Genomic DNA, 25,922 nt, shown 5'->3' with positions numbered 1-25,922 from the left:
AATACCATTTCAAGAATCAGAACACTGTGAGTGAGGAATTTCTATGACCTGGAAGCTAAAACAGATACATTATCCAAGATGAGAGGCAGGTGTGCGAGGATGGAGAGAGATGGCCCTGAGGGCGATGGGGACACTGAGGTTGTCTGCAGCGTTTCCTGCACAGCTGCTGAGAGGAGTGACCAGCACCAGAGGCTGCGTTGAAGCCCAGGGGTGAGCTTTGCACAGCGACCGTCTCTGTGGAAGAGGGTCAGGGCCCAGGAGCAGTCTGGCTGGTCCATCGGGTCCGGCTCCTCCATGCTGACCTTCTCCTGCTCTCAATCAGGTGAGCGCAGAGACTCTTCTTTCTCTGAGGGAGGATGTGAGGGGTCCCTGGGGGAGGTGCAGGGCCTCTTCTCTGCACTGGTGGAGGGTTTTGGTGCCCACAGGATGTGGTTTCTCTCACTGTGTCCCTCTCGCACAGTAATACATGGCCGTGTCAGAGGCCTTTAGGCTGCTCCACTGCAGGTAGCCTGTGCTGATGGAGTTGTCCATGGAGATGGAGACGTGGCCTTGGAAGGATGGGCTGTATCTGGTATCCCCATCACCAGGCCAGATCCATCCCATCCACTCCAAGCCCTTCCCTGGCCTCTGGCGCACCCAATGCAACCAGTGGCGGGTGAAGCTGTAGGCAGACATCCTGCAGGAGATCCTTAGAGACTCCCCAGGAGATTTTGCCTCGGCCCCTGACTGCACCAGCTGCCCCTGGGGGCAGACACCTGCACGGGAGAGCAGGACTCAGGGTGGGCACCTCCCAGCCCGCCCTCCTCTGGGACCCCAACACCTGGTTTGTGACTCACCTGGGAGCACAGCCAGGAAGATGGCCAGGGCGGTGGCACAGCCCGTGCTGGAGGCAGACAGTGAGGAAAATGCCGAGCACCCTGCTGGGTGGTGGGGTAGGAATTCCTGGGTTAAAAGGGGGTCGCCCACGTGAGTTTGCATAGTCCCCACGCTGCCCTCCATGGGAGACGTGGGAGGGTTCATAACCCAGAAGCCCAGGCCTGAGGAGAGGTGCTTGTCTGAGCCCCCAGGAGGGAGCAAGACAGGCACCCAGGCTGTGGGCCTGGTAGAAGGACACCCACGTGAGAACTGCCACCTGCCAAGGGGGATGTGGTCAGAAGTCAACCAGATGCCAGTGTGTGGCAGGCACTTCATGGGCTGTACCGATTGACAGGTAGGGCTGACATGTGTCCTGATGGGCTCAGGCCCTCAGTGGGTGGAGGTTGAGGGAACACCTTCATCCTTCAGAGGGACGTCCAGTGGGGTTGTCAGTAGGGGAGAGAGATGGTTCAAGTCTGAATGAAACAAGCACATGTTGGAATTGAGGTGCAGGGAGATGGGGGAGGGGGGTTTAGTGGATGGATAGGTGCTAAGAGGGAGCAGCAGGGCTGAGGGGGGCCTGGTGAGTTGCCCTGACAGCCTTCAGGCCAGGGGCTGGCCAGGGTGACCCGACATCTCCTGAGGTGGGGGTGTTGGGTGGGGAACCCGATGAGGCATCGAGGGTGAGCACACACTGAGGGTGGGGGATTCTAGCCAAACCAGCTTGATGGTATTCTTGCTAATAGTGGGCTGTGCAGAGATGGTCCTTCAAGTTTACAGGTCACAGCCTGGTTGGGAAAAGATTGGGAGGAGGCTGACGGAAGCTGGTCATGGAGAGGCCCTGGTCAGGAGCTGCTCCGGCCTTGGTGGGAGGTGCCCTGGTCGGCCGCCAAGGCCACGGCTGGGGATACCCCAAGGTGGATGCAGTGGACTCAGCCGCATGCAGGGCAGCCGTGATTGTCCTCTAAGCACCTGGTGTCCTGGAGGCTCTGACCCTACTGAACCCAGAGGCGGTGACTCACTTCATGGGTTAATGCATTGGATTGTATTTAGAGTGTGAACAGTCCGACTGGATTTTCACACAGATTATCCAAGAGGTCCTGGGCATGTGGCACATTAAATGCCAGGGAGCTGTGGAGACCCAGCCAAGGGTGGGCTGGGCCTGCCCCACAGACAAGCCTGATGACAGGGAACTGATATTCAGGGGATGGATGTGGCCACCCACAATGAAGGCTGCACCAAGCCTGTTCAGAGTGTGAGGAAAAGCCAACTGCTTGTATTGGCCAGGACTGAGGGCTCCTGAGCCAGGAAAGCAGCCATGGAGCTGTGTGTCGACCAGAAGCAGAGAAAGGAAAGAGAGAACGGAACTGCAGCTCAAGGACAAGAGTGTATGCAGCCTTCAGTGTCCAGGAGATAATGAAAGGGTGCCACCTGAGGGTGGTGGGATTGTGAAAGAAGACTCTCTGTGCAGGCTGCTGCTGAGTTGCCACTCAGGAGATGTCCCAGGCCAGGATTGCGGGGGGCTACAGCGCCCTAGTGTCACCCTGTGCCTCGGGGCAGTGTGACCCTGTGCCTTTCTGTTCAGCCGAGTGCTGGGCTAGGAAGACTGTGGTTAAGTTTAGGGCTAGTCTGTGAGGAGGACAGGAATGTGAGGACGCTGAACCTGATGATTTCTTGCAAATGTAGTTTTCTTATTAATTACAAAATGGGAGTGTATCTTGTTAATTTGATATTTGGAATTTTCTGTGGTTATGAATTTGAGTGTGCAATCCAGTCAGTTGGGACTTTTAGACAGCGAGGTGAATATAACGAAAAGCCAGAGCCCGGCCCGTGTGTCTCAGCGGTTGAGTGTCGACCCATGAACTAGGAGGTCAAGGGTTGATTCCTGGTCAGGGCATATGCCTGGGCTGGGGGCTCAATCCCCATTGAAGGATGTGCAGTAGGCAGTCGATTGATGATTGTCTCTCATCATGCCTCCCCTAGACTCCACCAGCTGAACTTGGCACAGCCACCTGCAAACAGAGACACAGACTGAGAACTGCCCCATGTGACCCAGCACAGGAATGCACCTTTGACAGTGAAGAGAAGGGCAGCCCAGATGAGCAGAGACCCCATGGTGTGGACACTGAGGAGGGGCTCACTCTAGAGCGCTCCTCTCCAGGGTCTGCAGGGACCCCACCTGGCAGGCTTTCATGAGCAGGGGAGGGACTGCATTTGCATGTCTTTCCCTGTCTGAGCTGCCAGGGGCCTCCTCCCTCCCTGTGGTCACGTGGGGAGAGCAGGTGGACCAGGGTGCCTGGGCCAGGACTCAGGGACACACGGCTGGTCTGCACATTCTAGAAGCTTGTCTGTGAATAGTGAGAGACACACTCCGCCAGGACGGAACATGGGACTTTTATGGTTCTCCAGTGCAGGTTGCGCATAAAACCTCTCAGGAGACATCCTGGGACAGGATTGTGGCGATGACAGTGCCCCCTAGTGGTTTTTCTGAGCATCACGGTCTGAAGACAGGTGTCTGAACCAGCTTCCTGAGACAAGGCAGGCATGTCTGCCAAAGGGAAGCCTTCCCTGGCATTTCTGAAAGAGTGGCAGCCCCAGTCCTGCTACCTGCACACAGGTGGTTCTCTGCAAGGACGCCCTGGGCCTCAGACGGCCACCTCGGGGAAGAACCTGAGGAACATAAGCCTCGGCAGCCCAGGCCTCTAGTGCCAGGTCCTCAGATTGCACGTGGGAGTTGAGTTAAAAGGAGACCCAAGAGTGAGTGGAGAAAGGGTGGAGGAGGCAGAGCTGTCCGGACCAGCTACCTGCTGGCTCTTCTCCCCGCTGATGCCTGCCTGCCTGCCTGCCTCGCGGACGTAGGCCCAGTGCACTGGACCTATTGGCAAACTGGGGGGACGTCTGCTCCAGGATGGCCAGCAGTGTTGGCAGCACTCCACAGAGGATAAAGGGGTCAGAGTAGTGGCTCAAGAACTCCTTTAGTTATATTGTTTTCTGTGATTTTCTTTGTGCATCAGGTATATATGTTTTGGAGTAGTTTTGCCAACTAAAAGGAAATCATTTGACAAATCTTAAAATTCTCTTAATATGCAAGGAGTTCACCCACTGCTCTCATCTTTCAGTAGTGCCCTCTGAACGTTGGATAGTCCAGATGTGATATTATTCTTCCCTGCAGCTCAGTTTTACACACACACACACACACACACACACTTATCACACTCAGGAGGATTCCCAGTTACTTTTATAAACACCACTACAACTTACAACAAGTTCATTGATGTCCAGGTTCCTGTTTCTGTCTTTTCAAAACTGATCACTGTTTTTAGTAAACTGAACAGCTTGTATTGCTGTACCCTCATTTATAAATTATCATTATATTTTGGGTCGTAGACCAAGTATAAGTTAAATCAGAGTGGGATTTAAAATTTTAGAAACAGAAGCTAATATATAAGTGGAATTTGAATCTTCTGATCTCTTAAGAGAAGCAAGTAGCAACTAGATGGTTACATGGCGCTGCTGGGAATAATGCACTCATTCAGCTCAAAGGTTCTGCCTCTGGCCACTGACACTCAGACCATCATTAGGCAGGGGATCAGGAGAAAGCTAATATAAAGAGAACTTCTGTCTCACCTTCAGACATAATTCCCTAGCACTCACTTAAGAAGCTTGGTAGGTTAGCAAAATTTTGGTTTCTCCTCTAACTCAGTCAATATCTTGTCCTTGGCTATTGGCACCCCTGGGTGGGCATCCATTAATGCTGGGGTTCTTGTCCCAGCATTACGAAGGAGTGCAGCAATCTGGAGAAAGGAGCTGGTGCATAGATTAAGAAGGAGTCCAAAGACAAAATATAATTTTGAAAGGCATTGGGGGTCAGAGGAACTTCAGCTAAAGGAACTAAAGACTACCCCTTGACTTAGGACCCGTCCTTTTATTAACACAATTTGTCCTAAGGCAAGGTGGAGATATACACGTCAAAGGGTAAGGTTTCAAAGGGTAGGGTTTACAGAAGCATTGTCAGATTGGGGAATAGCCTACAGCTGTTCAGGTGTTTGGCCAACAGGAGGCAATAACATGCAGATTTAAGATGCACTGAGCTGTCTGGCAGTAAACAAAAATCCTATTCAGGTTTGGGGGAGATGCTTTTTAGTCATTCCAGATGATTCAGCCCTGCTGACATGCTGGAACTGGCCTCCTGGAATTGGCAATTGTTTGCTTTTCTTTTCCTGCAGTTTAACCTTTCCTTGGAACAATATCAGGGCTAACTGGGTAAATACTTTGACCACAGCTCTAGTACTTCCAAATAAATGTATATCTAGATTTTCAAACAAAGCCCCAAAATGAAGTCTAATTTTGAAAAGATTCTACCATTTTGAGTGTTCTTTCTGTCTTACCAGCTGAACATCTTCCTCCTCCTCCTCCCTAGCCTGGCCTCCCACACCTTCCACTGTATACTGGCCATTATCATCACATCTGTTTTACTTTGGTATTAGATATGTCTTTCAGGCTGATGGAATTCATCCTGTCCTTGAGTGGAAATGGTTCAGTTACCATCAAAGTAGTTTTTCTAAAAGGTACGAGACTAGAAGCAGGAATCTACTTCCACACGGAAGAACCCAGAGGGAGTGGACAAAGCACCTTCCCAGAGCAGGGAGCTGGCTAGCTGGGGGGCTGCCTGTGGGCCTGTACTCTTTCCTGAGGCTTCATGGCTCCTTTGTTATTAAGTGGCAAATTGCATTGGAGCAGAGACCAGAGTTACTCCAGGCAAATCACTGGGCTCTCGGGTGCTCTAATTTAAAGTGCTGCTCACTGCCCGAGAAGCGACATGTTGTTCGTACCTTGATATCAGCTCCCCTGGACTGCTTGAGCTCTCCTGGCTTTTTGAATCTACTGTAACTGTTTATTATACTGCATGGGAGGTACATTTCATAAGCTTTTGGGCTTTTTAAAAATGTTTTTACTGATTTTTAGAGAGGAAAGGAGAGGGAGAGAGAGATGGAGACATTAATGAGAGAAACTCATTGATCGACTGCCTCCTGCATACCCCCTACTTGGGATAGAGCCCAAAACCTGGGCATGTGCCCTGACCAGGAATCAAACTGTGACTTCCTGGTTCATGGGTTGACACTCAACCACTGAGCAACACTGGCTGGGCACTTTCAGGCTGTTTTATGAAATTCACTTCCCATGCAGTATAATAGTCATAGTTTAGGCACAAAGGGGGAAAAAAACAAAACCCTTTTATTTGATTTTGGAGGAGAAAGGGGAACTAATGTGATAGTGGAGGGGAAAATTTTCTTATTTTCAGAGGCTAAAGAAATATGTTTTCTGGGTTTCCTTTAATTAGTATACTTTTTCCTTTTTGATGTTGGTAAGTTTGGTGTATTACATGGGGCTTCTGTATTTCCAGCCAGAAGCTGCTTTCTCTGAAAGTGTGGAGTGTCACTAGGGCTGAACCCATAATTGGTGGTACTGTTGCAGAAAACTGGAATAATCAAACAATGCAGGAGAGTTTGGAGTCACACTTTATTCACCTCGGTGGGCTTAGAGAAAATGAATTCAAATTCTAAGCAAAGCTACAAGCAGGACTTCCCTTTTTATTAAGGAGCCAGTCCTCTGTGCAATTAGTGGTTATCTCGCTGCTGGCCTTGAAAACAACACAGTTCTATCCAATTAAAAAATGCACCTGGCATGGCATTGAGAGTATGGGCATATCTAGTTGAAAGGTAAAGAATTTTGTTTACTTTATCTTATCTGGGCAAATCCTGAACTTCTTAACTCCAGAGATTAAAAAGCAACAATAGAAAATGGAGCTTCAGGAAAAAAGCAAACCCTAACTGAAAGAGTAAAGTTTTTTTTTTTTTTTACAGCTGTCCGTTTTATCTTAACTCTCCAAGGTCTTCCCCCTCTGCCAGTGATGGGAACAAGACTCTTAAACCTGTCCCAGGAAATAGCCCCGAGCTAAAAGCAGACAGAGTAAATAGTGCTCTGACAGATAAGAAAAGCAGGACATGAGATTACCGGATGGGACTGTTGACTGAAAACTTAGGCCCTGTCATTAAACATGTTATTAACGAGCCCTGTTGGAATTTCCTGGCGGCTTTGTCCTCTCTTCCCCCTCACATGTGTAACCCACCCCCCCATGTATGGTTTTTGCCTATATATACTTGTAAGACTTTCTGCTCGGGGTTCGACTCCTCTGCTCCCGTGTGAGTAATGAGTTGAGCCCCAGCGCGCTGGAATAAAGCCTCTTGCTGTTTGCATCAAGTGACGCCTCCTGCGGATGATTGGGGTTGCCGTCGATTCGTGGGATAGAGTAAGGGTCTCCCTCTGGGGGTCTTACATTTTTGAGGGCTCGTCCGGGATCTGACGACCCCCCCTCATCCACAGAGTCGACCTTGGAGTTAAGAAGGGGTACCCCGAGGTTGTCTGTCTTTGTCTTGTGTTTTGCTAGTGAGTCTGGTCCTGTGTGCACGCTTTCGGTTTTGCAGCCGTTCGGCGACTCGTGAGAGTGGCCGAACAGTGGTTGGTAGACGTGCCTGGAGGGCCACAGGTTGCAGCCCTGGGGGACGCCCCAAGGGTGGAGGAGAGCCAGGGATGCCTGGTAGTCTCCTACTGTAAGGGCGCTGATCGGGTTCTACTGTTGGATCAGAGATTGTCAAAATCACGCCCATCTGATTCTGTTGTGTGTTTGTGGCGGACAAGGTGGAGTAAGTGGGTCCTCGTGTCTGTAATATTTTTGTTATTTGTGTTTCTGACGACGTACGAACTGACGATGGGACAGACTGTGACAACCCCTCTTAGTCTGACCTTAGACCATTGGACTGAAGTTAAGGGAAGAGGTCGTGACCTATCAGTTGAGATCAAGAAAGGTCCATGGCGGACCTTCTGCTCCTCAGAATGGCCTGTTTTTAATATAGGATGGCCAACAGAAGGAACCTTTGACCTATCTGTTATTTTTGCTGTTAAGGAGATTGTTTTTCAGAAAGAACCTGGAGCCCATCCGGATCAGCAGCCCTACATCGTGGTCTGGCAGGACCTGGTGCAAAATCCACCCCCCTGGGTTTGACCTTGGGTTGTAAAACCCAAGCCCCGGCCGGCCACTCAAGTTCTAGCAGTCCAATCTCCCAGTTCTGGGGAGAAATCCAGTCACTCGGACCCCCCCAAGAAGATTTATCCAGAAATCCAGTCTGACCTCCTTCTCCTTGACTCACCTCCCCCGTATCCTCCTGCCCCGGTTCCCGTAGGGGGTCGGGAAGAGCCAGAAGCACCGCCGGCTCCTGCAGCTGCCCCCTCTGCTCCCCCTAACAAGTCTCTGCCGGGGCCTGCGCATGGCACCAGGAGCCGCAGCGGAATGACTCCCGACACCACCGTCCCCCTTCCCCTGAGGGCTTACGGGCCCCCGCCGGCGGCGACAGATGGTGGACCGGCTCCTCTTCAGCCCCTCCAGTACTGGCCTTTTTCCTCCGCAGATCTGTATAATTGGAAGACTAATCATCCTCCCTTTTCAGAGGACTGCCAGCGCTTAACTGGGCTGGTGGAGTCTTTGATGTTCTCTCATCAGCCCACCTGGGATGATTGCCAGCAGCTACTACAGACCCTTTTCACTACTGAGGAGAGGGAGAGGATTTTATTGGAGGCAAGGAAGAATGTACCAGGAGCAGATGGACGACCCACCCAGCTCCACAACATCATCGAGATTGCCTTCCCCCTCTCCAGACCTGACTGGGATTTCAACACGGCAGAAGGTAGGGAGCGACCGACAGTCTATCGCCAGACTCTAGTGGCTGGCCTCCGTGGGACAGCGAGATGCCCCACTAACTTGGCTAAGGTAAGAGAGGTTATCCAGGGGGCCATGGAACCCCCGTCAGTATTTCTTGAACGCTTAATGGAAGCTTTCAGGTGCTACACCCCGTTTGACCCTACCTCTGAGGGGCAAAGGGCTTTCGTGGCCATGGCTTTCATAGGGCAGTCAGCAATAGATATTAAAAGAAAGTTGCAGAGAATAGAAGGGTTACAAGACTATACCCTGCAGGATTTAGTTAAGGAGGCAGAGAAAGTATATCATAAGAGGGAAACTGAGGAGGAAAAAGAACAAAGAAAAGAAAAGGAAAGAGAGGAAAGAGAAAGCAAAAGGGATCACAGGCAGGAGAAGAACCTGACACGAATTTTGGCCGCAGTGGTAGGTGAGAGAGGCCAGGAACAAACCCAGGGCAGGGCTAAAAAGTCAGGTAACCTGGGCAACCGCACCCCATTAGACAAAGACCAGTGTGCCTACTGCAAAGAAAAAGGTCACTGGGCTAGAGAGTGCCTTAAGAAGAAGAAGAACGGGTCCTCCAAGAAAGTGTTAGCTCTGGAGGAAGAAGAAGACTAGCGGGGACGGGGCTCGGAACCCCTCCCCGAGCCTAGGGTAACACTAAAGGTGGAGGGGAAGCCAGTTGAGTTTCTAGTAGACACTGGGGCTCAACACTCGGTCCTACTTGAACCGTCTGGACCCATCTCCCACAAGAAATCGTGGGTCATAGGAGCCACAGGGCACCAACAGTACTCATGGACTACCCGAAGAACGGTAGACTTAGGAACGAGACGGGTAACCCACTCGTTTCTAGTCATCCCCGAGTGCCCTGCGCCCCTACTTGGGAGAGATCTCCTAACCAAAATGGGAGCCCAGATTACCTTCACCCCTGATGGCCCGGAGGTGACCCAAAGCAAGAGAATGACTACCACCCTGACCATACGCCTAGATGATGAACACAGACTTTTTGAGGAACAGGGAGCAGAGAAAAGTCACATAAATGACTGGTTGAACAGGTATCCGGGAGCGTGGGCCGAGACAGCTGGAACAGGACTAGCTGCAGAAAGGCCGCCCATAGTCATAGAGCTGAAGGCCACTTCAACTCCTGTGGCTGTACGCCAATACCCCATGACAAAGGAGGCCCGGGAAGGAATTAGGCCCCATATCCAGCGCCTCCTTCAGCAGGGCATCCTAGTGAAGTGTCAGTCGCCATGGAACACTCCCCTGTTACCTGTTAAGAAGCCTGGCACAGGAGGCTATCGCCCAGTACAGGACTTAAGGGAAGTGAACAAGCGGGTACAGGACATCCACCCCACTGTACCTAACCCTTACAGCTTGTTGAGCTCTCTCCCCCCGGATCACATTTGGTATACTGTCTTGGATTTAAAGGACGCTTTCTTCTGCCTACGACTACACCCTTCCAGCCAGAACATCTTTGCATTCGAGTGGAGGGACCCTGACTCTGGGACTACAGGACAACTGACTTGGACCCGGTTACCCCAGGGGTTCAAGAATTCTCCGACCCTCTTCGATGAAGCTCTTCACCAAGATTTAGCCCACTTCCGTGCCAGCCATCCCCAGGTAACACTTCTGCAGTATGTAGATGACTTACTACTGGCCGGGGCCACAGAGGAAGAGTGCCAAAGAGGCACGGGACTACTGCTAGAAGAACTCGCCGGCTTAGGATATCGGGCCTCCGCCAAGAAGGCCAAGATCTGCCAAAAGGAGGTAACGTACCTGGGGTACGCCCTCAAAGGGGGGCAGAGATGGCTAACGGAGGCCAGAAAACAAACTGTGACTCAGATACCCGTTCCTCGCTCACCCCGCCAGGTGCGAGAATTTTTAGGGACTGCGGGGTTTTGCCGCTTGTGGATCCCCGGGTTCGCTATCCTGGCAGCTCCCCTCTATCCTCTGACTAGAGAGGGTGCCCCATTTGAGTGGGGTAACGGCCAACAGCAAGCCTTTGATGACATCAAGAAGGCATTACTGTCAGCCCCAGCCCTGGCATTGCCAGACGTAGCAAAGCCCTTCGTCCTATTTGTGGACGAGAGAAGGGGAGTAGCCCGAGGGGTGCTGACCCAGCCTCTAGGGCCATGGAAGAGGCCGGTAGCCTACCTCTCCAAGAAGCTAGATCCCGTTGCTAGTGGTTGGCCTGCCTGTCTGAGGTCTGTGGCGGCAGTGGCAGTATTAGTGAAAGATGCTGACAAATTAACTATGGGACAGAAGCTAATGGTCATTGCCCCCCACTCCTTGGAGAGCATCATCAGACAGCCCCCTGATCGGTGGCTGTCCAACGCCCGCATGACACACTACCAGAGTCTCCTACTGAATGAAGACAGGATCCAGTTCGGGCCGCCTGCCATCCTCAACCCAGCTACCCTACTACCTGACACGTCCACCCAGGAGAGTGTGCTGCATACCTGTCAAGAGATACTGGCAGAAGAAACGGGGACCCAAAGGGACCTCCGAGACCAGCCCTTGCCAGATGCTCAGCTGACCTGGTTCACTGATGGAAGCAGCTACATAATAGAAGGTAAAAGGGTGGCCGGGGTGGCGGTAGTGGATGATGAGCAAATTATCTGGGCAAGCAGCCTACCCGAAGGGACGTCAGCTCAGAAGGCCGAGTTACTAGCTCTGACTCAGGCTCTGCGACTGGCAGAAGGGAAGAAGATTAACATCTACACTGATAGCAGGTATGCCTTTGCTACTGCCCATGTCCACGGGGCCATCTACCGGAGGCGGGGGCTACTAACCTTGGCAGGGAAGGAAATCAAAAATAAAGAAGAAATTCTAAGCCTGTTAGAGGACGTTCACCTTCTAAAAAAGTGGCCATTATTCACTGTCCTGGACATCAGAAAAGAGGGTCCAGGGTTGCCGGAGGGAACCAAAGGGCTGACAGAGAAGCCAAGCGGGAGGCTCAGGGACTCAACATCCTATCTTTGTCTGGGGAAAAACCGGGGTCTCACCCTGAGGATTCGGTATATCCCTCTATCAGGAACTTTGAATATTCAGAATCAGACCTTGAGAGAATGGACAGATTAGGATTTAGCCTGGAGACTCCAGAAGGGATCCAGGAAACTACAGAAGGAAAAAGAATCCTCCCTGAAAAGCAGGCTATCATTTTTCTTAGACACCTTCATAAGCTAACTCATCTGGGCCCAAAACATTTAAAAACTATAGTCCAGTCTTCGCTGTATTATATCATGAAACTAGGGGAGCTCGCAGATACAACTGTAAAAGAATGCAAGCCTTGCCAGATGGTGAACGCCCAGCCCAGCAAGCTATCTCAGGGCAAGTGGCTCCGAGGAGACCGCCCTGGGAGTTACTGGGAGGTAGACTTCACTGAGGTAAAGCCAGCCAGGTATGGATACAGATACTTATTGGTATTCATAGATACATTTTCAGGATGGGTTGAAGCCTTCCCTACCAAGAGGGAGACTGCTCAGGTGGTGGCCAAGAAAATACTAGAAGACATCTTCCCGAGATTCGGGGTGCCCAAGGTAATCGGGTCAGACAACGGCCCTGCGTTTGTTGCCCAGGTAAGTCAGGGACTGGCCAAAATCCTGGGGCTTGATTGGAAATTACATTGTGCTTATAGGCCCCAAAGCTCAGGACAGGTAGAAAGAATGAATAGAACTTTAAAAGAGGTCATGACTAAATTATCCTTAGAGACTGGCATAACAGACTGGACAGTCCTCCTTCCTTTTGCTCTGTTTCGGGTACGCAATACTCCTGGCTTCCTCAAGTTAACTCCTTTTGAAATTCTTTATGGGACTCACCCCCCTCTCCTTACCATATAGCGCCTTCCTTCCCCAGAATCTTACTCCTCTCAATCTCTGTACACCAGATTAAAAGCCCTTGAGACTGTGCAAAGGGAAGCGTGGAACCGGTTCGCTGAGGCATACAAGCCTGAAGACCTGCAAGTACCTCATCAGGTCCAGGTCAGAGACTCGGTGTACATTCGGCGCCACCGTGCGGCCAGCCTAGAACCGAGGTGGAAGGGACCATACATAGTACTGCTCACAACTCCGACTGCAGTAAAGGTCGATGGCATCGCAGCCTGGATCCACACTTCGCATGTCAAGCCCGCGCCACTACCAGACTCAGAGTGGAAAGTGGAAAAAATGGACAATCCCCTCAAGCTCCGCATTCACCGTGTTCCTGCTCCTGTTGGCGCACCTCCCCCCGATAAGTAGTCCTAACCCTCATGCCCCCCAACGACTAACATGGCAGGTCCTCTCCCAAACTGGAGATATAATATGGAGCACCCCCAAGGAGAACCCCCTTTGGGCCTGGTGGCCATCCTTAACCCCAGACATTTGCGCCTTAGTAGCTGGATTAGACAATTGGGATATCCCCACTGTGACCTCCGAGGAGGCCCGCAACCCTTGGGTACCTTCAGACAGGCCTTTTGGGGGAGCAGAATACCGCCTTGTCGAGGGGTATGACCCAGGCTGTAGCTACTTACGCTCCCGTGACACTTTAAGCCAGACTCCTTTCTATGTCTGCCCCCGGGATGGGAGGTCAAGGAACGAGGCAAGGAGGTGTGGAGAAATAGACCATTATTATTGTGCAGAATGGGGCTGTGAAACTACTGGAAATACTTATTGGCATCCCACCTCCTCGTGGGATCTGATAAAGGTACAGAAAAATCTTACGGCAGCAAGCTGTGACAGCCACGGGTGGTGTAATCCTCTAAACATCTCCTTCACGGAGAAAGGGAGGCTTTCGTGTGAATGGATTAAAGGAAGAACTTGGGGACTCTGCTTCTATAAGACAGGTTATGACACAGGGCTAACTTTCTCTATCAAGCTTAAGGTTGAAACCCCGACCGCCGTCCAGGTAGGGCCTAACCTAGTACTATCTGAACGACAGTCACCAACCGCCCATATCAGACCGCCCGTTCCCCGAGTCACAACAAATAGGCCCGATAATACAGCTCGGCTCAACCCAGTTACTGGCCTCCCCAGTCCCCGGACTGCGGGCTGCAGCCGCCGCCCACCGGGGCCTCCTGCTGCCTCGGTCCCCGGCCTAGCAAAACACCCGAGATACCAAGCACAGGGCAGAGACTCCTTAATCTGATACAGGGAGCTTTCAGCGTTCTCAATGCTTCCAACCCTAACCTGACTGAGTCTTGCTGGTTATGTCTAGTGTCAAGCCCTCCCTATTACGAGGGGATTGCTTTCTCAGGGACCTTTAACAATACCACCTCCCATGACTCCTGTAGCTGGGGGTCAAACAGTAAAATTACCCTTACAGAAGTCTCTGGGCATGGCACTTGCTTAGGTACAGTTCCTACAAACCATAGGCATCTGTGTAATCGGACCATAGGAAGCCCCCAAACAACTACCAACTGCTATTTGGTCCCCCCCGTAGGCAGATGGTGGGCCTGTAGTACAGGACTGACCCCATGTGTTTCCTCATCGGTGTTCAACACTGCCAAAGACTACTGTGTCCTCATACAGCTGGTGCTCAGAGTTATCTACCATGAGGCAGGCTCTTTCGAGGCTGAGTTCGACCTACGACCCCGTAGACAGAAGAGGGAACCGGTCTCGCTCACTTTAGCCGTCCTGCTAGGTCTGGGGGTAGCGGCCGGAGTAGGAACAGGGACGGCCACACTCGTTCAGACTCCTCAGTATATCGAGGGGTTATGGGTAGCTGTAAATGAAGATCTAAGAGCAGTAGAGCAATCAATCACAAAATTAGAAGAGTCGCTGACCTCTTTATCTGAGGTGGTACTACAGAATAGGCGAGGCTTAGATCTTCTATTCCTCAAGGATGGTGGATTATGTGCCGCACTAAAAGAAGGATGTTGTTTTTACATAGATCACTCTGGTGTAATAAAAGATTCTATGTCCAAACTTAGAGAAAGACTAGAAACAAGACAACGAGATCGGGAAGCATATCAAGGGTGGTTTGAGAGTTGGTACAGCCGATCCCCTTGGTTCACCACCCTCATATCCTCCCTGATGGGTCCCCTTATTATACTACTTTTAATTCTCACTTTTGGACCCTGCATCTTAAATCACCTAGTCACCTTCATCAGGGAGAGAATAAGTGCTGTACAGGTACTAATGCTCAGGCAGCACTACCAGTCCCTCCATCAGGGAGACAGCCTTGGGGAAGAGTATGTAAAGACAGAAGTTCCATGATTAGAACTTACCAAAAAGCAAATGGGGGAATGAAAGGTAAATAATTTTGTTTACTTTATCTTATCGGGGCAAATCCTGAACTTCTTAACTCCAGAGATTAAAAAGCAACAATAGAAAATGCAGCTTCAGGAAAAAAGCAAACCCTAACTGAAAGAGTAAAGTTTTTTTTTTTTTTTTACAGCTGTCCGTTTTATCTTAACTCTCCAAGGTCTTCCCCCTCTGCCAGTGATGGGAACAAGACCCTTAAACCTGTCCCAGGAAACAGCCCCAAGCTAAGAGCAGACAGAGTAAATAGTGCTCTGACAGATAAGAAAAGCAGGACATGAGATTACCGGATGGGACTGTTGACTGAAAACTTAGGCCTTGTCATTAAACATGTTATTAACGAGCCCTGTTGGAATTTCCTGGCGGCTTTGTCCTCTCTTCCCCCTCACATGTGTAACCCCCCCGATGTATGGTTTTTGCCTATATATACTTGTAAGACTTTCTGCTCGGGGTTCGACTCCTCTGCTCTCGTGTGAGTAATGAGTTGAGCCCCAGCGCGCTGGAATAAAGCCTCTTGCTGTTTGCATCAAGTGACGTCTCCTGCGGATGATTGGGGTTGCCATCGATCCGTGGGATAGAGTAAGGGTCTCCCTCTGGGGGTCTTACATAGTCTCTGGCCTACAAGGTCAGACAGCTAAGTTTATCTTCCTCATTATTCAAGCAGGCTAAAGCAGGCTAGAAAGCAAAGTTATTTTTTTAGAATAAGAGGCCGTCTAAGAAAAACAGCAAAGAATTCTAAACAGCAGTTTTTACAAAATAGGGGTTTTCCTTCTCAGTACATTTTATAAGCTTTTGGGGTTATGGCCAATAGTTTCTTCCCTGGAGGGCACTGAAGGCACCATTGAGAACCGAGTACAGAGGTCCTCAAAACAGAGCATGAGCAGGGCCTTCCCATCATCTCTGTTCCTTGTTCTTCCTTATATTGAGAAGGAAACTGGTCTTGCAGAACTTGTTATCTAAATGCAGAAGCAATGGAACTGTGAACAATGCACTGCCTTGGTGGTGGGAGGGGGTGTTGTTATGCTGGTGCCAGGACGGACCATGAGATGTGTCCTGACACTTGGGGGCCTTCCTGCAGGGCAACGAAGTGGGCAGGGGGCATATCTGCAAGACAAAGACCACAGCGGGATACATATAGACAGGCTCTCTGCATGTTTCTTCATTCTGACTTGAAAATTATTGCTGGAGTCCACTAGTGTTAATAAACGGGGTCCCTCCCTTTCTCTAGGAAGCGTGCATGGTATTTCTTTGGTCTTCTGTAACATATGGTTCCCTTTGACCGGGAAGCTAACTGTGTTTTGGCTTTGTTTAGCCTCCGGTGAGTGGACAGGGTTTGGGGCCCGGGGGCACGGGATAGATCTCCGGAGGCACCCGCTGCTGATTTTAGCAGAATTAAATCAGGGGGAACTGCAGGTACTCCCAGACCTCAGCCCAGGACCCGGCTGGCATCTGGAGAAAGTGGACAGACACCTCTGGACCTGTTGACAGAATCTGTAAGGTAGGGGCCCCAGTCAGTCAGGCCCACTCCAAGTGAGTGGAAGGGGGAGTTTGATCACCTCCCTGGAAGTCATAGGACTTCCTCAGGTAAATCAGGAATCTGGACTCTGGAGGTGAGTGAATTCAGATTTGATTAAGGAATTATGGGTTCACTCTTCTATTTGTTTGTGTGTGGCACTAGCCAATTTGCTACCGAGAAGCGGGGCTGGACACAGCCTTAAGTCCTCCAGTAGGTTGTCACCGAGATGTTGGTTGAGAATTCTGGTCTGGGGCATGGGTGCCAGGAGTGCCCCCATGCCCATCATGGGAGTTGGGCATTATCTGCTCAGCTCCAGTCCAGGCTAGTATGAGAGGGTGTGAGTACGGATGTTTGTCTGTCTTGGCATAATTATCTGCTGATTAACTGGTCTGTGTGAAATCGAAAGCTACTTTGATTTTCTGTTCGCTCATTTGGTTAAAACGTTTGATTTGCTGAAGGCTGAACCCGTGATGGTCTGCGAAAGTCTCAAGCATCGATTTTGAGTTAGTTTTCTCAGAGACATTTGCTCTCTATCATGGGAGGAATCAGCCCACTTATAAAAATTTCTGTCTATGTCTGTGTACTAGTAACTTTGGTTTGCTCTGTGATTTTGCTGTGTTAGGTTGAAATCTTGGAATTCTGGGGTAGATGTAAAGGTATTTGTGGCTTTTCTTGTCTGACTGGGACTTTCAGGGGAGGGGCTCACAGCTCCGCAGGGCAGAGAGATTTTATGGGTCCTGCCCCCTGCCTGTGCTGAATTAGGGATCTTTTCTTTCAGGAGACCCTCCACGCTTTTAGTAAAATTTCCCTGCAGCCTTGTCATCCTCTGCCTTCTTTTCCAGGCTGACTAAGAGTCATTTTCCTCCACAGGTCGGACCCCAGCTTCCGGGAGGGAGGGCTACTACAGTGATGGCCTGTAGTTTTCTTTGAAATTCCTGCTGTTTCTATTTCTCCCCTCTGTAGGAATTGTCCTCCTCTAACTCACAATAGGAAATAATACAGGCCAGGGTCATTTGACTTGCTGTTTAAAAGAAGACAACAGGCCCTGGAATCTGTAAAAGTGGCCAGGAATGAAGCTGGTCAAATGTACTGAAAGGGTTCGGTACCTGTTGCTGCTAGCAGAGGAGGGGCTGATATCCCCTTCCAGTGCACTCCCTTGGGAGAGGCCTGATCACTGCTCTGCCAAAGGGGACGGTACGAAGGCAGGGGCCTGGTACCCAACCCACTGCCACAGGAGCGCTTTGTAATATGCAGGGCTGTTTCTAACTGCAGCTCTGGCTGTTTTGGACTGGCAGCTTATGGCAGGACCCTATAACTAGTAAACAGGGTTAACAAAAGGGCAAAGGAAAGGCACTCTCCCTGGACCCGGGAGGGAGCCTTCAGGACTTTGAGATTCTCCAAGAGAGGAGAAGTCTGACTGAGGGACTGGCCCAGACCCCATTGGGCTGGGAGGACCGGAGGCTGCATATCGAACTTGTAGACTGCAGTTTGCTAGGCAGAGGTCCAAGCCCAGTTGTATAGGGGCTACCTGTGTACAGCGAAGCTACCTGTGTACAGCGAAGCAACTTTCTCCTGTGCCAGAATACATTTTGGGGAATTGGACTGTTGGAGACCGGGTGTAAGCTGACAAGGTCCTTGCACCTGAAGGGACTAGCAAGGCTGTCCCCTACCCACACAGTTTTCCCAGGCTTGTTTGGATGGCGGTTATCAGTAGAATGAGAGCAACCTTTCATAGCTTACCAAGAAGTCTGTAACTATTTACTGAGATTTTCTGTACTGAGAATCTGTCCTTCTGCTCTGTCTCTCCCTTAGAGATTAAGAGGAACAAAGAATACATTCCTCTTGACAGACCTTCTATTCAGTGTTTTGTGTATAAAAAGCATTACACAGTTAATAAACTTGCTGCAGTGTCTCGATGACCTGTAGTCCTCCTGATCCCGCTTTCCTGTCTTTCTTTTCTCAATTCCCACCTCCCTACCTCAGCCTGGTTCCACCTGTCAGGCCGGCCCTGGCAATTGGCGCCTGAACACGGACCTGAGGACTTGGGAAGCAGACGGTGAGGAACTCCTCCGGATAAAGAGTGCACTCGTTAAGGTAAGGGAGGAGCAATTTTTTGATAGTCGGGAGTAAAGCGTGGGACAGCTAGAGTCTAGGGAAAGTGCCCTGAAAGAATAAAACATTTTTTCTTTTTCAAGCCCCGAGTAAAGAGCAGACAGAGCAAATAGTGCTCTGACAATGGGAACGAGACCCTTAAAGCTGTCCCAGGAAACAGCCCCAGACAGAGCAAATAGTGCTCTGACAGATAAGATATGAGATTACCAGATGGGACTGTTGACTGAAAACTTAAGCCCTGTCATTAAACATGTTATTAACGAGCCCTGTTGGAATTTCCCGGCGGCTTTGTCCTCTCTTCCTCCCTCACATGTGTGACCCCTCCCAATGTGTGATTTTTGCCTTTATAAGCCTGTAAAATTTTCTGCTCGGGGCTCGTCTTCGCAGCTCTAGTGTGAGTTACGAGTCGAGCCCCAGCGCGCTGGAATAAATCCTCTTGCTGTTTGCATCAAGTGACGCTTCCTGCGGTTGATTGGGGTCGCCGTCGATCCATGGGACAGAGTGAGGGTCTCCCTCCGGGGGTCTTTCAGCCCTTTATAGGCAAATGTTGAAGTCTATACGATCATAAAATAATGTGGTTTCTTGTTCAAATTAAAATCTTAGTTTGTATTTGGAATTTAAAACCTGTAATAAGTGAAACTCCACCGCTAAAACCACCTCTGATACAAAGAAATTCAAAGGTGGCAGGAGGGGGCAGAGCTATCTGCTCTCCCGCAATAAGATTACTTAAGGTTTCATTTAAAAATTACAGAAGAACTCACAGGGAAATACAAATCTTGGCCAAATTGGGTATTAGTTATTACTTCAGAAAGCGAAAAAGAAAGAAAAAATTTAAGATCTGTCTATCTTTTAAGCATGAAAAGAAATTCGGCAAGATCTGTTACTAAAACTTCTCCCGAAGTAAGCAGGATGTGGGGGAAGGGAGACATGTGGAGAGCCAATATAGAAGCCCACTCTCCCAGTATGCTAATTTAAAGTTTCCTTTCTCGCCATAAAAAAATAAAGATGGCATAAGGGAACCAAAAGGAGAAGACACAGGCTAGATTCTAGCAGCAGGATTAGCATTTCCATAATAAAGCGTTTTTATAATGCTAATAAACCTTGTTAAAAAGTTAACTTTTAAGGCCTTCAAGAAAATAAGTAAATTTGTCTCTGTTATAGAATCTATCCATAGTAAATACTTTAAAATAATTATAATTAACTCTAGAATCTCAAAGAAATTGTTAAAATATAGATAATATATTAATTATAAAAATCTAAATAGCCCAGGTGAGGGCTGGCTATGCCTTTTGTAAATAGAGGAAGAAGGGTAGACGCCCTTCCCGCAGCAGGACAGGTAGACCAGTTCCTGCCAGTAGTCGTTCTTTAAGGACAATTTTTGCATTTGAATACTTGCAGGCTTGCTACTCAATTTCCCCAGGCAAAGAAAAATCATAGCCATTTTAAAAGGTCAAGGGGCTAGGGTAGGCCTGTTAATCAAAAGATAAAAACTTGTTTAATAATCTGAGTTTATTTCCTCATAAAAAACCTAGATGACAGAATTAAAGCTATTAATTAATTAAGAAAATAAAAATATTATTAATCTAGGAACTACTGTTTAATTTGCCAGCTTTAAAAGTTCAAAGTGCAAATTAAATTAGGAAAAATTATATAGTTATAGTAATGAAATATCTAAAGTATAAAAAATTATTAAGAAAATAAAATATTATGTTTTCTCTGAAAATAATTAGGAATTTAAAATAAGTTACTTATTAGTCTAATGAAAAAAGAGGATTAATTCTGTGATCCCAACCAAAATTTTTCTATTCAAAAACTAGTTTAAGCCGAAACCGGTTTGGCTCAGTGGATAGAGCGTCGGCCTGCGGAATGAGAGGTCCCGGGTTCGATTCCGGTCAAGGGCATGTACCTTGGTTGCGGGCACATCCTCAGTGGGAGGTGTGCAGGAGGCAGCTGATCGATGTTTCTCTCACATCGATGTTTCTAGCTCTCTATCCCTCTCCCTTCCTCTCTGTGAAATATCAATAAAATATATAAAAAAAAATAAATAAATAAAAAAAAAATAAATAAAAAAAAACTAGTTTAAAATCGAATTAATATCTTAAAATAATTATAAAAGGTATTATAATCTTTAAATCATATATAGATATAGATATAGATATAGATATATATTTGATAGTTTTTTCCAGTTAAAATTTCAAGGCTTTAACAGAGATAATTCTTGGAAAGCTCCAAGGGCCCGGAGTAATAAAAGAAATTTATTCTCTCTTCTTAAAGGAAAACTTTTTAAATTTAACAGATCTAATATACTTGAAATTACATAGAAATTCTTATCAAATAAAAATTAATAACTATATTTTAAATGTTATAAAGGTTTTAACCTCTAAGGAGGGCAAAATATTTCTTAAAAATCAATAGCAAAATTTTAGACGGAATTTAAAGTAACAAAAACCCTCCATTAATCAAAAAAAAAGGGGGGGATAGTGGAAGAATATCATGTAAGGAAAAATATCTTGTAAGTAAATTACATCTAGAAAATTTTTACTTTAAAAATTAATTTTCATTTGTAATGCTAACAGCAAGACACCAATGAAAAACATACATGGTGTCAAAACAGGCCAGATGAAAATTGTTTGGGCAAAAATAAAAAGGATCCCAAGTAAAATTTATAGAAAAGATTCCTTTATTAACTTTTGGTCGAGAATATGTTTGTATATTTTCAGCAAACAACTCCAAGACTATGTGGATTCCTGCAACAGAGAGGAATTGACAGGTCTGCTCCAACCACGAAGACAAGAGGAGAAACAGTCCAGAAATAGAAGATGCTGATGACGCCTTGCCATGCTAGCAGTCAGCAGCTGCGCGTCACTACAGGTTACCCAGGACCAAACCAGAGAGGGTCGGACCTACATTGCCACCATTTGTCCACCATCCATATGTCAACTATTGTCTGTTTGCTTCCAGTTTGCTTCCGAACCATCGGATCTAGCATCCGATCCCTACAAATAAGACTACATGAACTCTGCCTAAAAAACAAAGAAGGGGGATCTGTTGGAGACCGGGTGTAAGCTGACAAGGTCCTTGCACCTGAAGGGACTAGCAAGGCTGTCTCCTACCCACACAGTTTTCCCAGGCTTGTTTGGATGGCGGTTATCAGTAGAATGAGAGCAACCTTTCATAGCTTACCAAGAAGTCTGTAACTATTTACTGAGATTTTCTGTACTGAGAATCTGTCCTTCTGCTCTGTCTCTCCCTTAGAGATTAAGAGGAACAAAGAATACATTCCTCTTGACAGACCTTCTATTCAGTGTTTTGTGTATAAAAAGCATTACGCAGTTAATAAACTTGCTGCAGTGTCTCGATGACCTGTAGTCCTCCTGATCCCGCTTTCCTGTCTTTCTTTCTTTTCTCAATTCCCACCTCCCTACCTCAGCCTGGTTCAACCTGTCAGGCCGGCCCTGGCATTGGACAGGCTGTGTTTGTGGCTGGAAAGAAGAACCAGCTGCCATGCAAAGCCCTGACAGTGGCCTGCAGAAAACTGTATAATAGACTTAGAAGATGCCTGTGTCTTCATGGACATGGCTCCAGAGAGACAAGAATGTTGTGACTCTTACTATTCTAATTGCTACAGTTTGTCTCTGCCAGGTCACAAGCCCACCTCCGTCTGTGCCCAGGCCTCATCATCCCTCTGACAGACAGCAAGGATCTCTTGGCTCTGAGAGAAACTTCTGACCCATCTCAGCATGGAAGTAATTACAGAAGAGAATTTCAACGCCCATTTTCCCTGAAAGAATTCAGAGCCAGGATCCTTGTGGTAATATATTAGGCAGTAAGACAGACATGAGCAGAGAAGGATGATGGGCCAAGTGGCACTACCAGATGTGTATGTGAGACAAGGGGCATAGCCAAAGGGGTCCTTGCCCAAAGTCTTGGGCCTTGGAAAAGACCAGTAGCCTACTTGTCCAAGAGACTCGGCCCTGTTGCATCCACTTAGCCTGCTTGCCTCCGGGCGGTAGCGGCCACAGCTATGTGGTTTAGGCTTTGCTCGGGAGCACACCGGAGTGCTGGATGTCAAATGCTCGAGTCATCCAGTTTCAGGCTCTTCTGCTACCAGCCCCCTTCCTGATGGTGACCCCGAGGAACCTCTACATAACTGTTTAGAGGTCGACGACTTTGTAAAGACAGCCCACCTAGGCCTCACTGACACCCGCTGGCATCGCCGGATGAGGTACTATTCTTGGACGGGAGCAGTTCTGTCCAGGGAGAAATCAGGTATGCGGGCGATGGTGGTTGCTTTGGACAGAACCCTCTGATCTGAGGTGCTCGCCCGCAGGACTTCGGCACAGAAGGCTGAGTTGATTGCCCGTATCCAGGCTCTCTGGTGGGCAAGAGAAAAATCAGTGACAATTTGTGCTGATGGTGGGTATGCAATTGCAACAGCTCACGTGCGGAGTGCTGCTGCAAGGTATGGGGACTCCACAGAGGCAAGAGGGAACCGGGCTGCAGACGAAGTGGCCCAGAAGGCTGCCCTGGAAACCAGTGGGGCCTCTACAGATTCTGGTGAGTAAAGGCTGAAATCCATAACTAATTTTTACTCAAGTTCTTACAGGCTTTACAGTCTACCCAGAAAGCAATCCAGAAGCACGTCCTAGACCAGTGGTCAGCAAACTCATTAGTCAACAGAGCCAAATAATCAACAGTACAATGATTAAAATTTCTTTTGAGAGCCAAATTTTTTAAACTTAAAACTATATAGGTAGGTACATTTTTATTAACTTAATTAGGGTACTCCTAAGCTGGCCTTTGCTAAAAACTCAAGGGGCCAAAGAGCCGCATGTGGCTCACGAGCCGCAGTTTGCCGACCACTGTCCTAGATGTTCTGCCTTCCAACCTGGTGACTCTGTTTGGGTAAAGACCATCCAAGGACTGACTCCTACCTGGAGGGGACCACATACCTCATCCTGACCACCCCCACCGCTCTCAAGGTTGCAGGACTGAACACCTGGATACCAGAAACACCCCCTGCGGATTCGTTACTACACAAGGCTAAAAGAAGCTTGTGGGACAAGGGGGGGAGGGGGGGGATGAGGAGGAAACTGGTCTTGCAGAACTTGTTATCCAAATGCAGAGGCCATGGAACTGTGAACAATGCACTGCCCTGGGGTGGGGGGTGGGGAGGGTTGTTAAGCTGGTGCAGTGTGTCCTGACACCTGGGGGCCTTCCTGCAGGGCCACGAAGGGGGCAGGGGGCATATCTGCAAGACAAAGATCCCAGCGGGATACATATAGACAGGCTCTCTGCATGTTTCTTCACTCTGACTTGAAAATTATTGCTGGAGTCCACTAGTGTTAATAAACGGGGTCCCTCCCTTTCTCTAGGAAGCGTGCTTGGTATCTCTTTGGTCTTCTGTAACAATATTACAATTTTTGTTTTGTAAATCATGTTTTCTTCTAATTTTTCTCCCCCTTTTCAAAATGTTTTGCAAAATTGTTCTTTCCTCAAGAAAAGAGTTCCTTTGCTTCATTCCTTATGCCTTCCCCACTGGTCCTGATGGTTTTGATAATAAATTGGTTGGAAAAATGGACCTCCTAGGGAAGCTCTGCCTGCTCTTCCAGGGCCACACCTGAGCAGATGGGCTGCAAAGACCACTGCGATGTGCACACTGGGTTGTTGTTAACATGCCTCTTTCTTCCAGAACCCTTTCTTCCCTTGTTCACCACACATCTTTGTAAAAACGGCAACGATCTTAAAAACAAAACAAAACAGACCTATTAATAATCATGTATTTTTACTCATATTTTGAAATACCTAAGACTATATTATTCTAATTATCCAGATGTACTGTAAGACCCCCAGAGGGAGACCCTTACTCTATCCCACGGATCGACGGCAACCCCAATCATCCACAGGAGGCGTCACTTGATGCAAACAGCAAGAGGCTTTATTCCAGCGCGCTGGGGCTCAACTCCTAACTCACACGGGAGCAGAGGAGTTGAACCCCGAGCAGAAAGTCTTACAAGTATATATAGGCAAAAACCATACATCGGGGGGTTACACATGTGAGGGGGGAAGAGAGGACAAAGTCGCCAGGAAATTCCAACAGGGCTTGTTAATAACATGTTTAATGACAGGGCCTAAGTTTTCAGTCAACAGTCCCATCCGGTAATCTCATGTCCTGCTTTTCTTATCTGTCAGAGCACTATTTGCTCTGTCTGCTCTTAGCTCGGGGCTGTTTCCTGGGACAGGTTTAAGGGTCTCGTTCCCATCACTGGCGAAGGGGGAAGACCTTGGAGATTTAAGATAAAACGGACAGCTGTAAAAAAAACTTTACTCTTTCAGTTAGGGTTTGCTTTTTTTCCTGAAGTTCCATTTTCTATTGTTGCTTTTTAATCTCTTGAGTTAAGAAGTTCAGGATTTGCCCAGATAAGATAAAGTAAACAAAATTCTTTAGCTTTCAGTACCTTTGTAAAATAGCTCTTTCATGAATTTGCTGGTAAGGCTGTATGTTTCTGGAACAAAATACTTGTTATCTAAAAACTTTCTCTTTTCTGGGTTCTAGGAAAATGAGAGTTCAAATATTAAATATGCTAAAAGGAACCAAGTGTGTGACTTTTTATTTGCCTCCTGCACAACCCCTACTGGGGATCGAGCCCACAATCAGGGCATGTTCTGTGACCAGGAATTGAACTGTGACCTCCTGGTTCATAGGTCGATGCTCAGCCACTGAGCCACACGGGCCAGGCCAAATAGATAAAATAATGGAACAGAATAGAAGGTGTAGTAAGAGACCCACATTCAAAGGTAAATTTTGTCTGATAAACGTGTCTCCTCAGGTCAATAGAAAATAAAATAAAAATAAATGATGTTGGGACATGAGGCCAGCAGCAGGTCACAGATAAAAGTCCAGCTGCGGCCCTAGCATGTTCCTCAGAGGTTAGAATGTCGGCCCTGGGACTGAAGGTCACTGGTTCAGTTCTGGTTAAGGGCCCCATTCCCGGCCTGGCGGGCTGCAGGTGGGAGGCAACCAATGGATGTGTTTCTCTCTGTCTCTCCCTCTTCCTTCCTCTCTCTCTCTCTCTCTCTCTCTTTTTTTTTTTTTTAAATATAAATGATTGATTTCAGAGAGGAAGGAAGAGGAAGAAAGATATAGAAACATCAATGATGAGAGAGAATCATTGATTGGCTGCCTCCTGGACACCCCACCCCGCCTCCACTGGGGATCAAGCCTGCAACCCCGGCAGGTGCTCTTGACTGGAATCGAACCAGGGACCCATCAGTCTGCAGGCGGACACTGTATCACTGAGCCAAACCAGCTAGGGCTCCCTTCTACTCTCTCTGAAAAAATCAATGCAAAGATCCTCCCTGAGGATTAACAAATAAAAACAACTAAAAAAAAAAAAAAGGCTAAGCCACTAAGCCTTTTCCTGATGGAGGGGCGGGGCCAGGTTGGAATGAG

At 48.3% G+C, this 25,922-nt stretch overlaps 1 gene segment (V, D, J or C); it reads right to left on the bottom strand.

The window, feature by feature from the left end:
• Positions 1-438: 438 nt before the first annotated feature.
• LOC308240658 (immunoglobulin heavy variable 5-51-like) lies at positions 439-1,277 on the bottom strand. The segment is given in 3 exons: positions 1,201-1,277; positions 837-883; positions 439-755 (listed from the first exon to the last, which is right to left on the bottom strand).
• Positions 1,278-25,922: the final 24,645 nt, after the last annotated feature.

This window comes from Plecotus auritus (assembly GCF_963455305.1).
Source record: "Plecotus auritus genome assembly, contig: SCAFFOLD_44, whole genome shotgun sequence".
Lineage (NCBI taxonomy): Eukaryota > Metazoa > Chordata > Mammalia > Chiroptera > Vespertilionidae > Plecotus > Plecotus auritus.
Note: the sequence above shows the minus strand (reverse complement) of the source record. Positions and strands in the feature narration are given on the sequence as shown.